The sequence below is a fragment of the Tasmannia lanceolata genome, unplaced genomic scaffold, assembly GCF_043159265.1.
Source record: "Tasmannia lanceolata isolate RefF3 unplaced genomic scaffold, GAP_Taslan_0.1 ptg000003l, whole genome shotgun sequence".
In the NCBI taxonomy this organism is placed as follows: Eukaryota; Viridiplantae; Streptophyta; class Magnoliopsida; order Canellales; family Winteraceae; genus Tasmannia; species Tasmannia lanceolata.
The window spans coordinates 62,849,481-62,871,495 of NW_027518680.1; the positions used below are offsets into that span (position 1 = coordinate 62,849,481).

General features: G+C 38.3%; 2 long non-coding RNA genes and 1 pseudogene across 3 annotated transcripts; 1 reads left to right on the forward strand and 2 right to left on the reverse strand.

Moving 5' to 3' along the window:
* The first annotated feature begins 1,046 nt into the window (after positions 1 to 1,046).
* On the forward strand, positions 1,047 to 4,848 carry LOC143864290 (receptor kinase-like protein Xa21; annotated as a pseudogene). Its single transcript, XR_013241128.1, has 4 exons — positions 1,047 to 3,767; positions 3,931 to 4,261; positions 4,293 to 4,411; positions 4,444 to 4,848. The product of XR_013241128.1 is annotated as a receptor kinase-like protein Xa21 (transcript).
* A 1,545-nt stretch (positions 4,849 to 6,393) lies between these two features.
* Positions 6,394 to 8,556, reverse strand: LOC143864299 (uncharacterized). Its single transcript, XR_013241129.1, has 2 exons — positions 8,238 to 8,556; positions 6,394 to 6,711 (listed from the first exon to the last, which is right to left on the reverse strand). It is a non-coding gene; the product is annotated as an uncharacterized LOC143864299 (long non-coding RNA).
* Positions 8,557 to 8,846: 290 nt separating this feature from the next.
* LOC143864503 (uncharacterized) lies at positions 8,847 to 11,808 on the reverse strand. Its single transcript, XR_013241172.1, has 3 exons — positions 11,792 to 11,808; positions 9,070 to 9,170; positions 8,847 to 8,951 (listed from the first exon to the last, which is right to left on the reverse strand). It is a non-coding gene; the product is annotated as an uncharacterized LOC143864503 (long non-coding RNA).
* Positions 11,809 to 22,015: the final 10,207 nt, after the last annotated feature.

Consider the following 22,015-nt stretch of genomic DNA (forward strand, 5'->3'; position numbering starts at 1 on the left):
GTAAAAGGCCTAACTTGAGACATGCGGGCCAACCTAAATCATGAAAACGTAGAGGGAGATGCCGAGAACCAATGGGATAATCATAGCCGTCCATTTGATGGGCTTTAAATGTTTGGTAGAAAATGAAAAATTATTAATGACCAAGATTAATCGCTAGAAGTCCAATACAGCTGGCATGATTGTATGATATGGTATCAGGATTTTGAGGATCATTTACAGGTTAGTTGTTTCAATTCAATTTCTTTAACTTTCTGGTCTACTTAAAATGTGATAATTTAAAATTAAAATTTGTGTTTTATAGGGCAAAGATTTTGACTCCATCAAATAGACAACTCTTAGAGTTTTCAGTGCACTCTAAGCCTTCACTCCGTCAAATAGATAACTCTTACAGTGGAAAGCAGGGAAGCAGGGAATCATATGATAACAAATAAATCAGGGAAATTTATGCTTAGATCAGGGGAAATGAGAAGGGGTTACTATTTCAACACAAAAGTAAGGAATTTCCATCAGTTTGTTGTATATGTGAAAAAAGAAATCAAAGAAGGAAGCAGTCTCAGGAATAAAAAAAATAAAAATAATAAAAAGAAGACATGGAAACAGTCAGGTAAACGTCGTCGGGCCCCACTTAAAGCAAAAGGCCTAACGTGAGACATGGCAACCTAAATAAACGTCGTGGGGCCCACTTAAAGTAAAATTTCTTTGATATCCTAAATCATGAAAGTGTGGACGGGCCCCGCTTAAAGTAAAAGGCCTAACGTGAGACATGCCAACCTAAATCATGAAAACGTAGAGGGAGATGCCGTGAACCAATGGGATAATCATAGCCGTCCATTTGATGGGCTTTAAATGGTTGTTAGAAAATAAAAAATTATTAATGACCAAGATTAATCGGTACAAGTCCAATATTAATGCCCATCTACTCATATCTTTCTATCCACTCGTCAGATCTCTCTCTCTCTCTCTCTCTCTCCCCTATAAATAGAAGGGTTTGAAGGTGATTCTGCAACTTCAACCCAGGCTTGTTTTCTTAGGGTTTTAGAGTTTCTCTTCCCTTTCCATGGAGCTTCCAAGTAAACTGAGTTGTAGGTTATTGCCTTCATCGTTTCTCTTCCATGTCTTCCTCTTCTGTCTCCTCTTCTTATCTGTAGAATCTCTCACTCTAGGAAACGAAACCGATCGACTAGCTTTGCTTGCCTTCAAACATGAAATAACCCATGACCCTAATGGGCTTTTGACCTCATGGAACAATTCTCTCCATTTCTGCCAATGGCTGGGAATCACATGCGGTCGTCGCCATCCTCAAAGGGTCATTGCCTTGAACCTTGGCGATCAAGGCTTGGTCGGACCCATGTCCCCTCACATAGCAAATCTCACCTTCCTCCGTAAAATCTACCTCGGAAACAATGGATTCTACGGCCAAATCCCCCCAGACATGAGTTGCCTATTCCGTCTGCGTTATCTCAATCTAAGCCTCAATTCATATGAAGGAGAAATACCAGCCAATCTGACTGCCCATTGCCCAAAGCTCGTAGGCATGGATTTAAGTTACAATAATTTTGTTGGGGGGGTTCCCAATAAGTTCCACTTGCTCTCTCAGCTCGCTTATTTAAACCTTATACATAACAATCTCACAGGAAACATCCCATCTGCGCTTGGGAACCTTTCATCTCTCATCATTTTAAATCTAGGATATAATAGTTTGGAAGGAAGCATCCCGTATGAGCTCGGACGACTAACCAGCTTAGAATTCCTTCAACTCAGTTCAAATAATTTGTCTGGTACGATTCCTCAACCAATTTACAATCTCTCGTCTATTTCTTCTCTCTCTCTGCCAGGTAATAAGTTGCATGGAAGCCTTCCACCCGACCTGGGCCGCTCTCTCCCTAATTTACAATGGCTTCTCATGGGTGTGAATCTATTCACAGGACCCATTCCAGTCTCTTTTTCTAATGCATCACGCCTTTTACTCCTTGATTTTGGTTATAATAGCTTTAGTGGACTTCTACCTATGAATTTGGGAAGCCTACAAGATCTCAATTATCTTAGCTTCGCAGATAATCAACTAGGAAGCAGAGGCAAATCTAACGACATGATTTTTCTCACTTCTTTAACCAATTGCTCTAGTCTAGAAATATTACAACTGGACACCAATTACTTAAGTGGTGCACTGCCCGACTCTATCGCTAATCTCTCAACTCAATCGACACGACTGACTTTAGGAAGAAACCAGATATTTGGGAGCATCCCTTCAGGTATTGAAAATCTCGTAGGTTTAGAGACACTAGGCATGGAGAATAATTTTCTCACAGGTACTATTCCTGTTGGACTTGGAAAGCTTAACAAGCTGCAATTATTGACCATGAACACAGATGGATTGTTCGGGCAAATTCCATCTTCCCTTGGTAACATAACTCATTTGTTAACACTCGATCTATCTACAAATAAATTACAAGGACACATTCCACCAAGTCTTGAAAATTGTGGAAATTTGGAATCCATATATCTTCATCATAACAGCCTCACGGGTAACATACCCAACCAAATTCTTAAGTTTTCCTCTCTATCAAAGTACCTTGGATTATCATATAATTCTTTAACCGGGCCCCTTGCTTCAGAAGTAGGAAACTTAAAACAACTTGGGGGATTGTACATGTCTGGCAACAGTTTGTCTGGTGAAATTCCAGACACGTTAGGCAATTGTGTTAGCTTGGAATACCTTTATATGAACCATAATCTCTTTCAAGGATCCATTCCTTCATCATTGGCCAACTTAAGAGGTATGCGAGAGCTAGATCTTTCACACAATAACTTGTCTGGAAAGATTCCAGAATACCTGGAAAAGTTTCGCGGCCTCGAGTATCTAAATCTATCTTTTAATGATCTTGAGGGTGAAGTACCAAAGGAAGGGATTTTTCAAAATGCAAGTGCGATTTCAGTTCATGGAAACAACAAGCTTTGTGGGGGTATCCTAGAACTACAGTTGCCAGCGTGCCCTCTCCACATTTATAACAAACGTGGAAAATCTCATTCTCTACTAGTAATAATTTCAATAGCAAGTGTGGTTTTATTTCTTATTATATTATCCTTTTTCTATATTACCTTCTATTGGAAAAGAAAGTCGCGGAAGAACCCTTTAGTAATGTCGCCTTCGGTGGATCCATGCTTAAAGCTTTCTTATGCGGAGTTACTTAGAGCAACTAATGGGTTCTCTTTGGAAAATTTGATTGGTGCTGGAAGTTATGGTTATGTTTATAAAGGATTTTTAGACCAGAACGAAACGGTTGTTGCAGTGAAGGTACTCAACCTTCAACAACACGGGGCCACTAAGAGCTTCAACACCGAATGTGAAGCCTTGAGAAACATTCGGCATCGGAATCTCATTAGGATCTTAACTTCTTGCTCAAGTATTGATTACCAAGGCAATGATTTTAAAGCTTTGGTTTTTTAGTACATGCCTAATGGGAGTTTAGAGATGTGGTTGCATCAAAGTGGCGATGGGCAACATCCATTGGTGAACTTGACCCTTATTCAAAGGCTAAATGTAGCCATTGATGTGGCCTGTGCATTGGATTATCTTCATCACCATGGACAAACACAACTTGTTCATGGTGATTTAAAACCGAGCAATGTTCTTCTTGATGATGACATGAATGCCCATGTGGGGGATTTTGGGTTAGCAAGGTTTATTTTTGAAGACACTGCTAATCACTCTAACAATCAAAGTAGCTCGCTGACAATAAAGGGATCTATTGGATATGTTGCTCCAGGTAAATGACTTTATGAATCTTTTTTATTCTTTATTATTATATTATAAGATTTTAAAATTTTTAATAGCTTGATTATAGGATGAAGTTTTATTTGGCAACATCTCATAGTTTCTTTCTAACAAGATCAAAGGTTTGGTTTTTGTATTCATGTTTAAATGGAAAGAATATGGTATGGGGGGAAAGAGATCTACGCTTGGAGACGTGTATAGTTATGGAATCTTGTTGCTAGAGATGTTCACAGGGAAAGCTCCTACCAATAACTTGTTTATAGATGGCCTAACTCTCGACCAGTTCGTTAGGATTTCGCTGCCAGATCCAGTGATCGAGATTAGAGACCCACAGTTGATCTCAGAAGAAGTCCAAGTTGTCAACAATAATAACAATGAAAATCATACCATTATGAAAAATAGAATGCATGACTGTGTGGTGTCAATGTTCAGAATCGGTATCTCTTGTTGTGCAGAATCACCAAGAGATCGAATGCAGATGGGTGATGTTGTCAAAGAATTGCATGTGATCAAAAGCTGTTGTCAAAGAATTGCATGTGATCAAAAGCTTATATCATGGAATTGGCTTCCATGGCGACAGGAAAAATAGGACACCAACTTTACGTGAGGGTTCATCTTATCTTAGCAATAACTAAGGTATTGATACCGATCAAAAAAAAAAAACTAAGGTATTGATTGAAGTTGAATGGTTCAATGACAAGAATCGTTGGAAACATTTTCTCATACCCTCACCATGAGATATGCAACTTTAATGTGACGATGTTTATGTCATGCATTTATGTTGATTTTCACCTCCATTTGTTTGTATTCTCTTGAAAATTCCAGCTATCTTCTTTGTTTGTTCTTGAAAATAAAGTGATATTGAGGAAATAGACAAACAAACAATGCTGCTGAAGGGGGTTGAAATATCATTTCCCTTTTGAGAATGCTATAAAGTCCATCACTTGGCCAAGTGGGTCTTTCGTCATTGTAATACTTCAGTGGATTTAGCTTCGTTGACCGTTTAGTTCAATGTTAATTGAGGTTTATTCTGTAAAATAAAATTTTAATATTATCAGTCTTTATTCTTCGTACCGAGGGCCTCATTTCAAAAAAGTACGCTTAAGTTATGATTGATTTTGGGAGATGTTATCAGCACTACTGTATTTTGATGATCACACTCCTCACTTTATTAAAAGTACGATATGGCCGGCCCGCTCCATAGGATGATCCGAACAGTCCATTGGATGGGCCACAGCCTAAATAGGTTGTGCCTCAAAAATCATTTCCATATATAAGTTGATCCTAACCCTCCGATTTGTAGAGGGACTGATCCTAATCCTCTACAGATCGGAGGATTAGGATCAACCAATGGAAATAATTTTTGGGACACAACCTATAGAATAAAATGAGTCACGGTGGTCATAATGTTGACATCTGGTGAAAGTCTCATAAGAAACCCAGACAGAACAATACAAAGAAAAAAACAGTGCTCCTATTTGTTAATGAAATTTTATTTAACTAAACACATAACAAACGTAGTGGATGGGTCTCATATAAGAAAAGGAAAAAGGAGGTGAAAGAGTCCATGCTAGAGGGAATCTTCTTGAGTAAGGCAAACGTAGTGGATGGGTCTCATATATGATTGCAAAGATTGGAGTGCCATTATTGAAGCAAGGGAGTGTGGATATCAACGATTAGTTTGTTTTATCAGAAAAGTAAATGCAGGATAAGATCTTAAACTACCACGATCACGCCGGCAGCGCGATAAGATCCCATTTTACGCTCAAAAGAAATAAGGCTATGGGAAATGTTGCTATCAGAAGCTCTTACTGTGAGAAGCACATGACAAGAAAAGTGACATTCACCGACGGTCATGACCGTCGGTGCATATACCATTGAATGTTGGTGTAACTTGCACCGACACTTTTAGAGAACGTCACTGATACTACAGTGCCTAAAGGTATTTACCGACGTTTATTGCAAAGTGTCGGTGCTACCATTTATACCGGCGTCTATGAACGTCGTTAAAAATAAAAAACAAAGCGTCGGTGCTACCATTAACCGACGTTTTAAGTAAACCATTGGTGTATGTATTACTACACCGACGGTCAAGACCGTCATTAAAAGATCCACATGGGCCTTTGGATACATGTATTTAGCGACGGTTAATACAACGACGTTTTGGACCATCAGTGAATACCTTATTCAGTGATGTTTTGTGAGCGTCGGTAACTACACCGACGCTAAAGACCATCGGTAAATAGCAAATTTAGCGACATTTTCTGAGCGTGGGTGAATATACCGATGGTTAAGGACCATCGGTGAATATGCTCATTCAGTGACATTTTGTGAATGTTGGTATAAACACCGACGTTAACATGACCGTTGCTGAAAATGTATGGCTGTAGTTTGATTGTGAGAATCACCGACGGTCTTGGCCGTCCGTAAATATGTATATATATATATTTTAAATTCCCTTTATCAAAATATTGGGATATAACCTGTAATATGGCATTCAAACAATCTCACACTACAATCCATCATATTGGGATACAACCTGTAATATGGCATTCAAACCTCCTCACACTACAATGGCATTGAATCTTACACTACTATGGGATACAAACAACCTGTAATACATGTAATATGGGATACAATTTTAAAACTTGTAATACATGTAATACAAAATCAAGTCTCATTTCCAATTTTACAATAGAAAAAAGTCTCAGTTCCCTAAGAAAGAGTGAAGCGGTAGAAAAAGCAAAAAGAAAAAAGAAAAAAGAAAAAAGAAAAAAACCATCTCCACTGCGTTCTCTTCCGCTAACGAATTCAACCCCTATCTTGGAGGCATCACTTTGATGCAGCCGTTATTCCGATCGATCGAGAAAAGACCATCCTCATGTTCATTGGCAATGCCCACAATGTCTACGGGGCCTGAATTACCAAAGGTTGACCTGTTCAATGGGCTTTGTTAGACTTAAAGAATCCTAACGCTGACAACGGAAAGGTAAACTGAACATACACAAAAATAGAAAGACCTGCAGAATCAATGAATGATTTATTGGTAACTCTGAAATATATCAATTGCATTTCAAAGTATAATGCGGAGAAAGGGGTAAGATGCAACCAATAAAAAAAATTACAAATGTTCCTAATAATAACACCTTCTTATATTATAAAGTTCTTGTTACCCTCTACAGTGGATGGACAAAGAAATCCAATGGCTTTGGGTGACTTTTAGCTTAATTGAAATTGGTTAATTTAGAGGAATATTATCAGACATTGAAGGTCCCTCTAATTAAAAAACTGAATAGGATTGGTTCAAGTTATCTTTTTAGCATGCTAGAAAGTTGGGAAATTTTATAAATGGGATTTGCTAGTGTCCATCGCAGAAGGCATTTCACGGATGGCCTGTTGCATCTGAGAGCAGCCACCTAATGAATAAAGACAAAATCTGCTGAAAAGTGAGCCTACGTGGCTGCTCTCAGATGCAACAGGCCATCCATGAAATGCCTTATGCGATACACGCTAGCAAATCCCTTAATAGATATTTTCCTTTCCAAACTTTTCCAGAAAATTCCTACAAATCCAAATAGGGCCAAAGTAGTAAAAAAATAATACAAAACAGGCCCCTTTACTTTGAGATAAAAGTATAATGTGAAATGGTCAGAACTCATGAGTATAGATCATGCACATTCATTGGTTTTGTCTCTCAGCCACAAACCATTTTGCATAAGATCCAATTAACAAGAAAATGGAAGAGAACCAAACTGGACCAAATCTCCGAACCAGAGAACCAATTAACAAGGAAATGGAAGTAAAAGAAGTAAAAGGATTGGGAATTCTAGACCGCAGCTACAGTAATTAATTATCACAACATCCATCCATATAAAAAGAATACCTCGAGCGAGATTTTCCTACAATTTAATACCTGTGGTTTCTTTTTTTTGTACAGAAAGCTATGAAATCAGATTTTTTTTTGAACTAGAGTTACGAGAAACAAATATAGAAGGAATTTCTAAGAATCACATTTGCCATTGAGTTGCCCATACCTTATTAGCAGATACAAAAAAGGAATTAGTGTTGCTTTTCTTAGAGTACAAACATCTGATAATAGCCTTGAATAAGAGGCATTTGTTTTCTTTCATTATACATTTCTCACTTGTGAGTAAACCCAAGAGAACTATGTAAAATATATACAGGAGAATCTTCTTATAGATAGCAAATTAGCAAGGATAAAACTATAAAAACAAAATCAGGTTTTTTGCTGAAACCGTATCCATCTCTAATTCTCCATGAGTCGCCAATGAGGAAAAAACCCAAAAAGGCTTGGTTTGAGACTTGCAATCGGTTCTCAAAGTCCAAAAGGCTTGGTTTGGTACTCCAAATTTGTTCTCAAAATCCAAAAGGGAAAAGGCCTTCTACTTCTAATAGGTTTTAAAAATCCAAAATAAACAGAGATGAGAGAGAGAAAGCATACACAGAATGAATGAAAACCGCCCGCCGGAAAACAACATGAAAGGAAATAATGGGGGATCGAGATTGAGAGACTGAGAGGGAGGGAGAGATAGAGAGATATGACAAAATAGTAAGATATTCAAATCGTGAAGAACGATTGTTTTGGAAACAAAACCCTAAAAGATAGGGCGTTGTTATCTTGGAAACTCAGGATTCTACTTTGGAATGAAAAGGGCAATGTAATTAAAAGAAATACATTTGTCCCTTCACTAAAATTGAGAAATTGAAAGAGGGCAAAGGGTATTATTGGAAATATGGCACCTATATTAAAAGGGATGCTGCAAATCATTGGGGGCGCCATGGCCCCCCTCACGCTATACGTGGTTCTGCCCCTGCATGTATCAACATATAGTAGTGTTGAAATCATTTCCCTATCGGTTATAAAAGAAACCCATCAAACCACAAGTTCTTCCTACAGATTCTTCCTATTTAACACCATAAGTTAGCGGAATATTATGAACATATGTTCTATTTAGATTGTATCTATTAAATAAGCCATTATTTTGCAAGATAAAATAAATTATATATTTCTAACAATAGAGAATATTAGACAAACAGATGGTACCTAGATTCTCCAACGTAGAAGCCATTCATTGGATTGGAGCCCTCCAGATATCCTTGATTAGGTGGTCTTATCCAAATTCCTCATATTCCCAATGACATGAGATTCATCAATCTATTCAACATACAAAGCACATTAGGTAAATATTAAAACTATAGAAATGATATAGCACTTGACACCACACGAGATTCATCTATCTATTCAACATAAAAGCATGTGTATGGAGATTTACATCATTCTTTCGATTGAAGCCCTTCTGATCTCCTTGATTAGGTGGTGGGGGATAAATGCGCCGCTGATCCAAACTCCTCATATTCATGGCATGAAATCAAACTATCCAACATAGAAAGCATATTAATTAGATCAATATTAAAACTAGAGAAATCATATAGCACTTGACACCACACCAACCTTAATTCATGAATAATTCTTCAAAAATATAGGGGAAAACCCCTCCTTACTGGGTTGATCATGGCTGGATTTTGGTTTTGAAACCCCCCGAAATGTGGCTGACCCGACGGCGAAAAACCCCGAAATTGTGGCAACTATATATTGTTGTTGCTCTAGATGCGGCTGGAACTCTCTCTGCAATCTCCCATATCACCACAGGTCCACAAGCCTTTTCTTTAAATGTTTGGATTCAAAGGAAAGTGTACTCATGAGCGAATATCTTCATATGGATTCTTCCAACTTCCATGACTATTCCATCATGTCATGGTCTTTATCCTTAGTGGATGAGATGCTCCCTACGCATTACACCCTCATTTTTTTTCTTAAATAAGAATAAGAATTCTCTAGTGCTTTAAAGTACTTCTAGGATGAGATGGCCAAGCAATTTGTGCTCCTACCGCGTCTCCCATACATGTGAAGAATTCAGCGAGGCCTGGGTGCCTATTGCTTTTTCTTTTCAATTTCCATCTTTAAAAGCATTTAGAAGAATATATTAAGTACGGTCTTCAGAAATATTTCATCTATCAGAAAGAGTCTTACAGTCTAACACTTCAAAAGACAGAAATTTTCATTAAAATGATCCAATAAAATCAGCTACTTGAGCATTAAGTATCTAATAGAAAAGCAGGGAAATGGATTACTACTGTCATGCAAAATTGATATAGCCGAATAAGATGATTCAACAAAAGCATGTACTTTGAGATGGATTACTTCTGCTATATAGTGTGTGTGTGTGTGTGTGTGTGTGTGTGTGTGTGTACTAGTGGGACACCCGTGCGATGCACGGATGCAAGTAATTTTAGATCTAAAAGAAACTAAAAGAAAATTAAAGAGATAGGGTAGCAAAATAAACAACAGAATTGTGGTGGGGAACAAAATAAAGAAAAACATGAAGGAGAAAATTTAGCTATGGTGACAATAGAGAAGATTTAGCTTATCTTGCAAGAGCAAGATTGGGGATGTGAAAAAAAAAACGAAATAAAAAAGGCATTCAAGAAACCACAGTAAATCCCCCAATGTGCAAACAAAGATTAACTTATGTATTTTCTTAGGGATAGAGGAAAATGTTGGCATTTCGTACAGTAGGGATATATTTATTGGATATTGCAAGCCCATGAAGAAATTAAGCACTAACAAACACATAGCAGGATAACTTATCAACACTTCGGTAACAATGAAATACATTGAAATGTCTCAGGTACAAAGAGGACCATCCGTCTGATGCACGACTTGCAAGTTATTCAAGATTAAAAAGAGAATGAAAGACGAAAGTTGATTAAAAAACAGTACAGATGAGTGGAGGGATGCTATGAGTTTAACACTCGTAGACTTTGGTAGGGTCATGTTACATGTAAAAGGAAGATAAAGAGCAAAACAGATTTCTACCATTCCAATATGTTAAATTGATAATGGAGAAAACAAATGGGTGGGGCAATGTCATGACTTTTACACTTAGCCAGGGTCATTGAAGAGGGAGATAAAGATAGAAACCGATTTCTACTGCTAAATAAGTTAAATACAACAATTTATCAAGATTAGGAAGAAAAGGGAGTGTCAATAAACCCACATTGATTTTAATCAACCAAATTGGTTATATATGAGTGTATGAAAATTTTGACGTACAATTCATATCAAAACCGGTACATGTGAACCCCTATATCACAGAATAGCATAAGACCATCATAAAAAATTAAAGACCAATTTTGTTGAGAATTGACTTTACATCTATTTGACCTGTTGAGTCCAACAGTTGCATATAAGGCTCCTGATAGATTAGCAAAATGATGTGCATCTAATCGACTCATAACGACGCAGTCGAGTACTTGGATGACACGGCTTAGTACTCAGTTGACGTGATCATGTTAACTCGAAAGAGTCAATGGAGTTTTGATTGTATTTGTAGGCCAAAATACTCACTTGGACAAGACCAGGGTAAAAGGCAGTCCACTCAGGGAAGTCCACGATGACACAGGGGAGTTTCGAAACAATGGATGAAGCATATGTAGACATCTTTGTTCATATACATACATACAAAAATGAATGTATTAGTGCGCCGATTTAGGGCTCTTCTTGTGGAAATGCAGGGGATTTAGGGTGATTTGAAGTGTGGAATTAGGTTTAAGAAGAAAAGTAAGGAATAGAGATCCCAAATGGTATGCAATGATGCCATCTCAGGAAATAAAGACAATGGTGTGCAATTATGGTTGTAAATTTATCTAGCATTGCAAAAATGCCTTCCACCTCTTAGAAAAAAATAGCCAATCAAATATCACTCATGAAAGGCACATGAAGACATTGTCATGATTCTATTTGCACATTAAGACTCTACTTGTTCCACTCCATAAGAAGGCTAATTACAATTGTGAAATGCAATTTGATTCTAAAAATAATCTATCAAGGAATTAGAAGTTGAGATAATTAGCAAGCATATTTATATCGGCATTGCAGAGTTTATTAACTTGCCAATCTGCAAGAATGAATTACATGAAGAATAAAGTCTTTACCACATATATGATCAAGGACTTCACCCCTTGCTTTGTAGAAAGTGGCTAACTAGGGGGATAGTCATTGTAGCTCACACAAGGACATGTATGTGTAATCAAGATTGTTGATCATCTATAGACCATCAATGTGAGGAAAATGACAGCTCATCTGTAACATAAAGTACTAAAACAATCATCAACTTATCTTTTCTAAGGCCCTATTTGTTGTAGATTCTAAGAATCAATCTTGAGTCGAAAACTGATTATTGGATTCAAAATTGATTCGTAGAATCTAAAACAAACAATGCCCAAGAATAACCCCAAGGCGAGGTTTGATGGATTAAGAGGCTAGTATCATCCAATATGTTAAACAAAGACATGACAAGCTAAAATATCAATAAAAAATATAGAACAGATTAATTAAGACCGAGGATGATGCTTGCTACTTACAACAATACGATGGTGATGGAGACTACATATCTCTGCATATCAAACAAATCAAATGGACAATGGTAAGCTAGTGGTTAAAATGAAAGAAAGATTATGAGACATTTTGAAAATGATAACATGAACAGATAGAATACTACAGTGTAGATTTTCGTCCTTTGGGAATTCAGCACCGTTTGTAGTTTATTTTAATGAATATAACTGATTTGGTTCTTCATAGGTGCTAGAATCACTAATTCGATTGGCTCCCAAATGGCATGCTTTATAGGGATAACAACAAGAGGGTGAAAGAGAACTAACCTTGTTCTTACCCCAATTCTTGATCCCAGACCAGCAGTAAAACAATGAGAAAGAAGATCAACCTATTGGGAGAAAATGCTGAGAAAAGATTTGCAGATAAATAAGACACATTCAGAAGACAAAAATCATGATATTCGTTTGAAAAATAACAACCCATGAAAATCCCAAGAGAAACCCCATAAAAGTTTCAAAATCACCCATGATAATTCCAAGAAAAACCTAAATTATTATATGAAAATAGTTCCCACATTCTACCATTAAAAATACCCCATGATAATAAGAAGAAAAAAACCCAATTCCATTGGTTCGAAAAAGAAAACTCATTGATAATCCCTAAAAAAACCCCATATTGACATGAAACAACAGATGATAAACCCCAAACCAAAACGTGAAAAATAATCAAAATATTAAATGCATTAGAAGATACCCTAGCTAGACTGAATAAAATCGAACAATGACTTGAAACTATATATATACCCTAAAAATCAAACTAAATGCATTAAAATAAAGCCCTCACTGTAGACACCCCATTTTGACCGAACCCTTTTACGTTTTGTTTTAAATAATTATCCTAATAAACTAGTGTTCCGAGGTCCCAAATTGGGCCCTAGGTTAGCTTAGGGTCCCACCGGGCTCCCTGTAAAATTCCGTCAAAATCCGAGCTAATTTGCTCAGCAATCAAACCTCAGAAAGTGTCGTGGTACAAGTTCAGAAGGGTGGCGATTTAGCCAGAATCAGGGGTGCGCTGGATCCTGGAAAACTAGTTCAAATTTGCGATTATGGGCTGTCCAGGAGGATATAGGGGTACGCAGATTAGTATACAGCATAATTGAGGGGTGCATTATCCGAGGCCAGGGCATTTTTGTAAATAGCTAAGTTGCCTTTCTTCCCCTTCAAGTCACCATTAGACCCTAATCTAGATTACTAAGGGGTTAGGGGCTAAGATTAGTTGGAAGGCATCTTAGGAAGCTTCCTTGGAAGCTTCCTAGATATTTTTAGGGTTTTGATCCTGGCCATTCAATGTAAGAGGCGAAATGAAGGGTTGGGATTTGTGGAGAGAAGAAAAATATCCCCCCCCCCCATGTTTTCTGTTTAGGCCCCCTGCTAGTATAAAAAATGGTCACAAATTCACCTATGGGGGCTGTCCAGGGGTGAAGTAGGGGGGTCAAATTCATCATCTTTTTTTTAATGAAAACCCATCAAACTAGGGTTTGCAGGGAGGCCTCATTTTCGTTCAAAAGAAAGAAAAAAAAGAAGAGAGGAAGAGAGGAGAAACCCCTAAAACTCCAAACCCATCTTCCCCATCCCCTTGATCCACTACCATCAAACCCATTCTCCTTCTTCTTCTTCTTTTATTCTTAAAACCCACATCCCAAACCGACACCCACCATTATCTCAATCATCTTCTTCTCCGGCCTCATTTTCGGCCGGAATCCGGCAAGCCCTCCTCCATTTTTCCACCACCCACCTCCTCCATCATCTCCTCCAACGAGCCACCTCTCCACCTTCTTAGCCGCAACCTCAACCACCATCTTTGACAAATTCCACCTCCAACCGGAGCTCCGACCAAAACCCACCCTCAATCACCATCATCATCTTCCTATTCTTCCTTTTCTTTCTCTTCTTTTTCTTTCTTCCGGCCACCACCTCCATTGATTCCGGCAATCTTGCCGGAATCCGATCCAAAACCCTCTACCTCCACCGAAACCCACTTCATCTTTTTCCCAAACCCATCTGCAGAGAGAGAGAAACAGAGAGAGAAACACAGAGAGAGAAACAGAGAGAGAAGACAGGAGTTTCAGATTTCTTCTCCGGCATCACGGCCGGAGCTCCGATCGGCCTCCATCTCCACCTCAACATCAACCCATTTCCACCGGCCAACCCCATTAATTCCGATCATCCCTTCTTTTTTTTTTCTTCTCTTTTTAGTCCCTACAGATTTCACACCCTCTCCATTTTCTCCACCCTCCTCACCTAGCCTCTAGCTACCAGAACCTTTCTCCCCTGCAAATCTGGCGAGTCCGAGTCTTCCACCACCACCACCACTTCTTTTTTTTCCTTTTTTTCTTTTTTTCTTCCTCTTATTCTGCCTCTTCTCCATCGACCCTCTTCTCCGGCCGGTTCCCATCTCCGGTAATCCATCGGGATCCGAGAACCCGTTCCAAAAACCCACCTCGTCTCTCACCCCCCTTTTCTTTCATACCCATTCCCATTAAAATAGATCTGTAGATTTTCTCTGGAAATTCCATCGGCATCTCTCGGCCTTCTTCTTGGATCCGAAACTCAGTAAGCTTTGGAGTTTCAAGCTGATACTATTCTCGCTGCTGGCATTGGAATCATCTGAAAGGTAGCGTAAAGCTTAAGTAAGGTACGGTTTCTTCTTCTTTCTTTTTTTTTTTTATTTTTTTTTATTTTTTTTTTTAGTAGTTGCAGAGATCTGTGTGCAATGAAGATTTTAGCTTATTCTGATGTTTCGATATGGATTCAATTTTATTTTATGTTTATTTTTGTCTTTTGAGTAGAAATCCTTGTGCAAATGGCTTGGATATTGCTGAATTTTCTTTTTTTGGATTTAATTCGTGTTGGAAATTTTGGATTTGATAGTCGCCCAGGTTGGTCTTATTTTTCTTTCTTCTGAAGCATAAGATTGTGTTGACAGAACTGCTCATTAGTTTTGGAAGTGGTTTATATCAGTTCATCCTCTCATTGATTCTGCATTTTGCGGGTTCGCTGATTTCAATCCCTTGATTTTTCTTTGTATGCTCGACCACTAGCACTGCTATCGTGATAATAATTTCTTCTTTTAGTAAGTCCAGGAGTTGCCTCTTTTGCATATGAATGTTAAGATAAAAATATGAAGGAGTAATAAGGGTGGGTTGATTAATGAGATTCTAAGGATGTATAAGAACTTCCTTCGTTGCAAATCATTTTGGTAACCTTTTAGGTGGTCAAGATTTCGAAGTTTCAATTCTGTGGCAAAGTTTTAAGTGCTTTGTTCTTCATTTGGTTTTTCCTGAGATAAGAAGGGTGGGAATGTTTAGCATCATCTTATCGTTCCTTTAGTTTAATAGTTCAGTTTTGTTGCGTCTGCTAAGCTTGGATTGGGTATTCGGTAGTAAAATAAAATAAAATAATAATAAAAAATATATATATAAATTTGAATGTCCGAGGTAGAGAAGGTTATGCTAATACTATCAGAATTGATAATGGCAGTATTGGTGTTGCTGCGCAGGGTGATTCTATGCAGAAGTCTTCTGAGACATTTGATCAATACAACCTAGCTGTGGATTCACCCTGTTTGAAAAGAGCCCCAGCTTCTCGGCATTCTCCATTTGGATTTGAGGAACCCGTTCTCATTTGCCTCCGATGAAGCATTTAGAAGGATGGAATGATTTGAGTCAACAAAATTTGCGGAGGCCGATAAAACAGGAGTCCGCCTATAGGAGACAATTCTTGTCTCGTTTAGAGAGTTTCCCTTTAGGAGGCTTACTTGGCCTCATGTTAGAACGCTCCTTTCTAGAGCGGGCCTTTGACTCATTTGCCCTCCCTTATTGAGCAATAGAGAGCCTTGGACTCGTTTGCTTCCCATTTTAGAGTTGGTTATCCTTTATGTTAGGAGTTTGCCCCATAGCTTTATGGTTTGCTTGTTATTTAGGAGTTTATCTTTTAGAGTTGTTGATTACTTCGCTTTCATTAGAGACTAACTCAGTCTTATTAGAGCTTTGCTTGCTTGGGATCTTGGATCGTTTTCTTTTTTTTTGGGACGCTTGTTTGGTTGTTGTGGATCGTCTCTTTGAGACCTTTGTTGCTTGTTTGGGGCTTCCCCCTTTTGCTTTAGGGCTTTGCCCTAGTTTATGGTTATGCTTGTTTGTTTTCTGTAAGAGTAAATTCATTTAAAGATTCAGAGCATTGGAAAAGCTTTAAAATCCAAAAACATTAGAAATTTGAAACTCAAAAATATTTGAAAACTTTAAAAATTATCAAAAACATTTGAAAAATATCAAAACCCTTAAATCATTTAGAGAAGTTAAGTTTTCGTGAGCGTAGTTAGGAAGTTCGTTTCGAACTACGTTGGCCTGATCCTCTTCCACGAGGTACGTAGTGCAGCTTGGGATCTTTATCCCAAGTCCAGCCAAACTTTTGTAAATAAACTTTGAAAATCTTTCAAAAACCTTTGAAAACCTTGTTTTCCAAAGATCTTCCTCTAGAGTTAGGAGTTTGTCCTAGATAGAGAGTTTTAGAGTTAGGAGTTTCTTTTGATAGGTTGTTTGTTTGTTATATGCTTGTTTTAGAGTTAGGGGTCTGTCCTAGAGTTATAGGAGCGCTTCCGTCCGGTCAGTTGGCGATTCACATCGCCGACTGATGACTAGGTCTTGGATACGTTAGCGATCCTATTATTTTCCTTATGGCATATAGCCTAGTTACACGTAGATTGTAGGAACCACCTGCATTAGGTTAGGGCTAACCTGCATTCAGTTAGGGCATATAGGGTGTCTTAAAATCTACAATCCATTGGAATTTAAACAATCGCACAAGAAGCTTTAAGAACTAGTCCGGTCTTATAGATCGAGTCTAAGATAGATGTCTAGGTGTCTTAGGCATCATAGCTTAGAATAGGTGCGAAGAACTACATTGCCTTGATTCTCGTGGAGGCGGGGATATGTAGGCTTCTTTGGATAAATATCAGACCATCCGATGACTCAGGCTAAATCGTTTAGAGTCTTAGGATTTGTTATGTTGTGTGTTTTATTATGTTATCTTACTTTCTTGTACTGATCCTATACCTTTAGCTGTAGCTTGCATGTGTTTGCCCACCAGAACTTAGACACCCATTAGGCATGTCACACATAACCTAGCGATGCTTAGGTGACACGCTCCTTTCATTTATGTTGTGTATGCTTATTATTTCTATTCTCAGGAAATGCATGCTTAGATAGACGACTCCTGAGGATTGTTCCCATTTCACATGATTTTTGCCCAAAACTCTTCGAGGTTAATAATAAATGGCATAAGAGACCAAGTGTTCGCACTCGGGCGAATAGGGGGTGCTCTTCAGACCTTCTCCATTCGTCATCAGGCACGGACCTTTTGCATCTCTGCTTATCCATTGCAAATAGAGCATTTGTGTTTGGTTCCATGGCGTGTCTATGGATGGCGACTCTGAGTTATTTTTAGATATATCTTGGTTTCGAGCCCTGGCTCAAGATCAGGATGTATCTCTTTCTTTTTATATCGCCACTCATGCTATGCTGTGAGGGTGACAACAGTTTCGAGAATTCCTTGGTAGAGCTCTCCTTCACGTTGTAGAGATCCAGAGGATGTTAGGGACCCGTTCCCTCCTTGTCCTCCTCGGATCGGGGTCCACACTCACAACTAAGAATGGAACATTTATCAAGCCCTCACAATTAAGAAATGCTCATACCCAACCAGATCTCAAATCTTTTCTCTTGCTGGAACATTTTTTCTCTTGAAACCCTGAACAACTAAAAAATGCTCATACCCAGCCAGATCTCAAATGAGTGTGAATTTATCACTGCCCAAAACTTCGAACCAAAAACTGAAATATATTATCTCATCATCCACTCTACTATCATCTTCCTCTTACATTTTTTTTGAAATTGAGAGAGAAATGAATGCAACACAGACGATACAAAGACCAAAACATAGATCAAATAGCAAGGATCAAAGACATCAACGAACAACTAAGTATTAAGAAAATAGAAAGCAAACAGAAATCCGAAAGGGGATCTGTGAACCACATAAACAAATGACAAAATAAGAGTGGAATTAGAAAGGAAGAATGAGAGGGATGTTACCTATTTCGTTGTCTTCTTCTTGTTGGAAGGAAGGACGATGATCAAACCCTTCGCACTGATCCTTATACTCGTTGTGGCTCAGATTAAAGTGATTTCTGATGAAGCGAAATCGGTTTGGGGGTATTTCCAGAAAAAAATGGGGTCTGATGGAGGTGGAATGGTTTGATCCCTGACTTTGGGAGATGGGGTTTGTGGCTAGTGGTGGTGGAGAGGCACGGAGATAGAGGTGGTGGTGGAGGCTGTGTGTTTTGGGGGTTCCAAAACTTCTTCTTCTTCCTTCAAACCCTAAAAACCCTTGCCAACCTCTACTTCAGAAAGCCCTAAAACCGAAAAAAATAGGTGAAACGAAATACGGAGTCTCGAGGATTTTGATTTGGAGGGGAAAAAGGGTCTTTCTAGGGTTTCGATTTCGAAGGGTCTGTGGGAAAATAAAAATGGCGAGGGTGCGAAAACAAGATCGACTTTTGATCAACTTTAATCTTTATTTGATTAAAGTCGTTCAATTAATATCGTCGGTGGTTATCACTTCACCGACAGCTATCTAACGTCGGTATTTCCCAATGCAATTATCAAATTGATTGCCGATGTTTTATTCACAAAACGTTGGTGAATACATATATGAGTGATGTTCAGTAAACGTCGGTAAATATATACGGGCATCTTTTTGGGGGCGAGAAGTTAGTAGCGCGGAAATAACCCTTCACAGTCGTTTTGTTTATGAACGCTGGTGCATATATAGTTTTAGGGAAGTTTTTTGTAGACGCCGGTAGGAGAACGTCAGCAATAACCTTTTTTCTTGTAGTGATTACTTCACCCAAATGATACGGGCATGATCAGAGTCGTTCCGTTGAGGACATCTGGCCCGTTGATGACTTATAATGTGAAAATTACTCGGTACGAATATTTTTTTGAAATGGACTAGGTACGAATATTCTTAACCATTTAATTCTTGAACTTGAATATAAGTCATTGAAAATTTAATTAGGGCCCGTCTGGATACCTCATATTTTGTATTTGGATTTGGAATTGAGTTTTGAATACAAAATGAATAGATCCGCCAGCTCATGTTGAGGGAGCCAGAGAGTGAAGGGGTATTTCCTACTGGAGGGGAGAGGTTGATGAGCAAAGAGGGTGAAAGAAACTGCCGGATCTCTGGATTTCCAATTATTTATTTTCACAGCATATTTGGAAATCTGAATTTTTCCACCATCAGTCACTGAATTGGAAATCCAAAAATTTGATTCGGATCCAACTCACATTGCAAAAGGTGCTGCAAATGTGAGAAATCCAAATCCAAATCTTCTCGGCATCCAAACGAGCTCTTAGGGAATATTTGGCACCCATGAAAAAAGGGTCCATGGAATATTAGCGGAGACAGTTGAGGAATTGGAACGGGGGCATTCAAGCGGCCCCTTAGGGAATATTTGGCACCCATGAAAAAAAAGTCAATGGAATATTTGAGGGGCCAGTTGAGGAATTTGGTGGGGGTGGGGGGAGGGGTGTTAATTGTGTGTTTTTTACTGTTTTAAGGGATTTCCCATGCTCTCTCCACTCCTATCCTCTCAAATCTCTCTCCACTCTCTTCTGCCCTTCATTCTCAGCTCCTCTCTCAGAATTGGACCCACGAATATTCCATGCAAGAAATTTTCATGGCTGCCAAACATCCCCTTGGTATTTTTCAAGTGAAATGGCATCTGTACTCTCTGACTTTAATAAGAGTAACCCTTTATTTTTGGGTGATGATATTTTCACCCCCTGCAGTACTTGCACACCCCCCCTGATAACGTGATTTGTCATAAAGTTGCCCACTTTTCACTTCAAATTAGGTTATAAGGGGTGTGCACACATAATGCGAGGGGGGGGGGGGGTGTGAAAATATCATCTCCCTTTTCTTTTTTTTTATGTTGTTCTAATCTCTACTACATAGAGGAATGCTAAACTTAAGGACACCCTTGCGAAACCTAGCTCAATGGCCCCTCATGAGGTCCACACCAGTCAACCGTATTTAAAGCTGCAGAGAAAAAAAATGCAAAAACTACGCCACTCAACCGCATTTAAAGCTGCATAGAAAAAATGCAAAAAGTGAAGGAAAAATTAATGCGGTTGAGTGGCATGGATCCAATGGGATATCCTTGTGACTGGTTTTTTGCAAGAGCATCCTTCAATTTAGCATTCCTCATATACAAGCGAAAGCCCCTCCTACTTTAAAGGGTTTAATTAAAATCAATTTGCTAAGTTTGGTGAAAGAGGGTTGTCCCTACCCATTCTTTCACTTCCTAATAAAATCCTAAACTATCTTGTAAAGTGCTAGTATATAATTTGATGTTGAACAAATCAGGTAGAAAATGCAATATTATGAGCCATGGTTGTTAAGCTCTTTCTCGAAGCTACTTTTTCAGCCCAACCGGTGCAACCTGGGTGTGAACCGATCCGAATGCCGACTATAAGTCTAACCCAATGTTGTTGACCTCTCCTTGATGGAATGATCCTAGCATGGATCAATCAAGCCTCATTTTAGGGTTCCAACAAACAAAGCTAAACTTTTCTTGAGATTGGGCCTTGCGCTCAACTGGTTAAGGCTTTTTATTGAACCTTGAAGTCGGAGGTTCAATCCCAGCTTACCTACTTAAAAAAGCTAAACTTCTCTTTTCTTTTTTCTTGCCTTATTTCTGATAAACGAGATGATCATTCAGGATGGGACCAAGATCGTGGGTGATCTTGACAATGATCTGCCTTCTATGTGGGGAATTTTTTTAGGATATTTTTCCTAGGAAAATGAGTTTTCACATGTTTGGTAAACTCATTTTTCTTGATTTTTTTTCCCAAAGTCAAATGAATTAATTGTTTTTCAAGGAAACTGCAAGATTACTAGATCACGGATTTTTTCCATAGAATGTTTTTTCATAAAAAAAATTATATTTCATCATTTTTTCCCTAGATCCAAACATCCCCCTAAGGGTGCATTTGGATTGCTGGAATCAAGCGCTATAATCAGCGTCATATTCTGATTCTCCCTGATTCTGATTTTTGGTTCAAAAATAGAAACAAAATCAAGCAGCAGAAATGATAGCTTGGCTTAATTAGAGAGGGGAAAATGCTAGAACATGTTTCCTACACCTAGAGGTAGTATTTTGATTCAACTCTGAACCTGATAAAAGTTTTAATTAGAATTTTTTTAATTAAAACTTTTGGTTTACATTTTTCATTCCATTTTCAAGGAGAATCAGAATAGGATGCCAATTCTGATTTTTGATTCCAACAATCCAAATGGTTTCCATAGTCTCATGCACCTTTTTAGTTATTTTTTGTTTTATTATACCACTTTGCCTACCCCAAGAATAATCCTTCTCTTCCATTACCTTCCACGTGACAAGATGTTACTCTCCTAATCAGCCGTAACACAAGCAAACAAACGGAAAATAGAAAAAGAGGTTGGGAAAGGTTGATTCGAGGCAACCGGACCTCTAGTGGTTCAAATCGAGAGGAACAATAACTCTCCGAGAAACATAAGTCTCTTTGCTAGAAATTTCTCTCTTTTTTCATTTCAATAGATTGCTATTACATAAATACAAGCAAGAGAGATTGCCACATTAGGTGAGGGATACTTACAAGGAAAACGATAATAGCAGGGGGTGTGGAAATATCAAATCCATCACTGCTTTTTTATTTTCAATAGAAATTG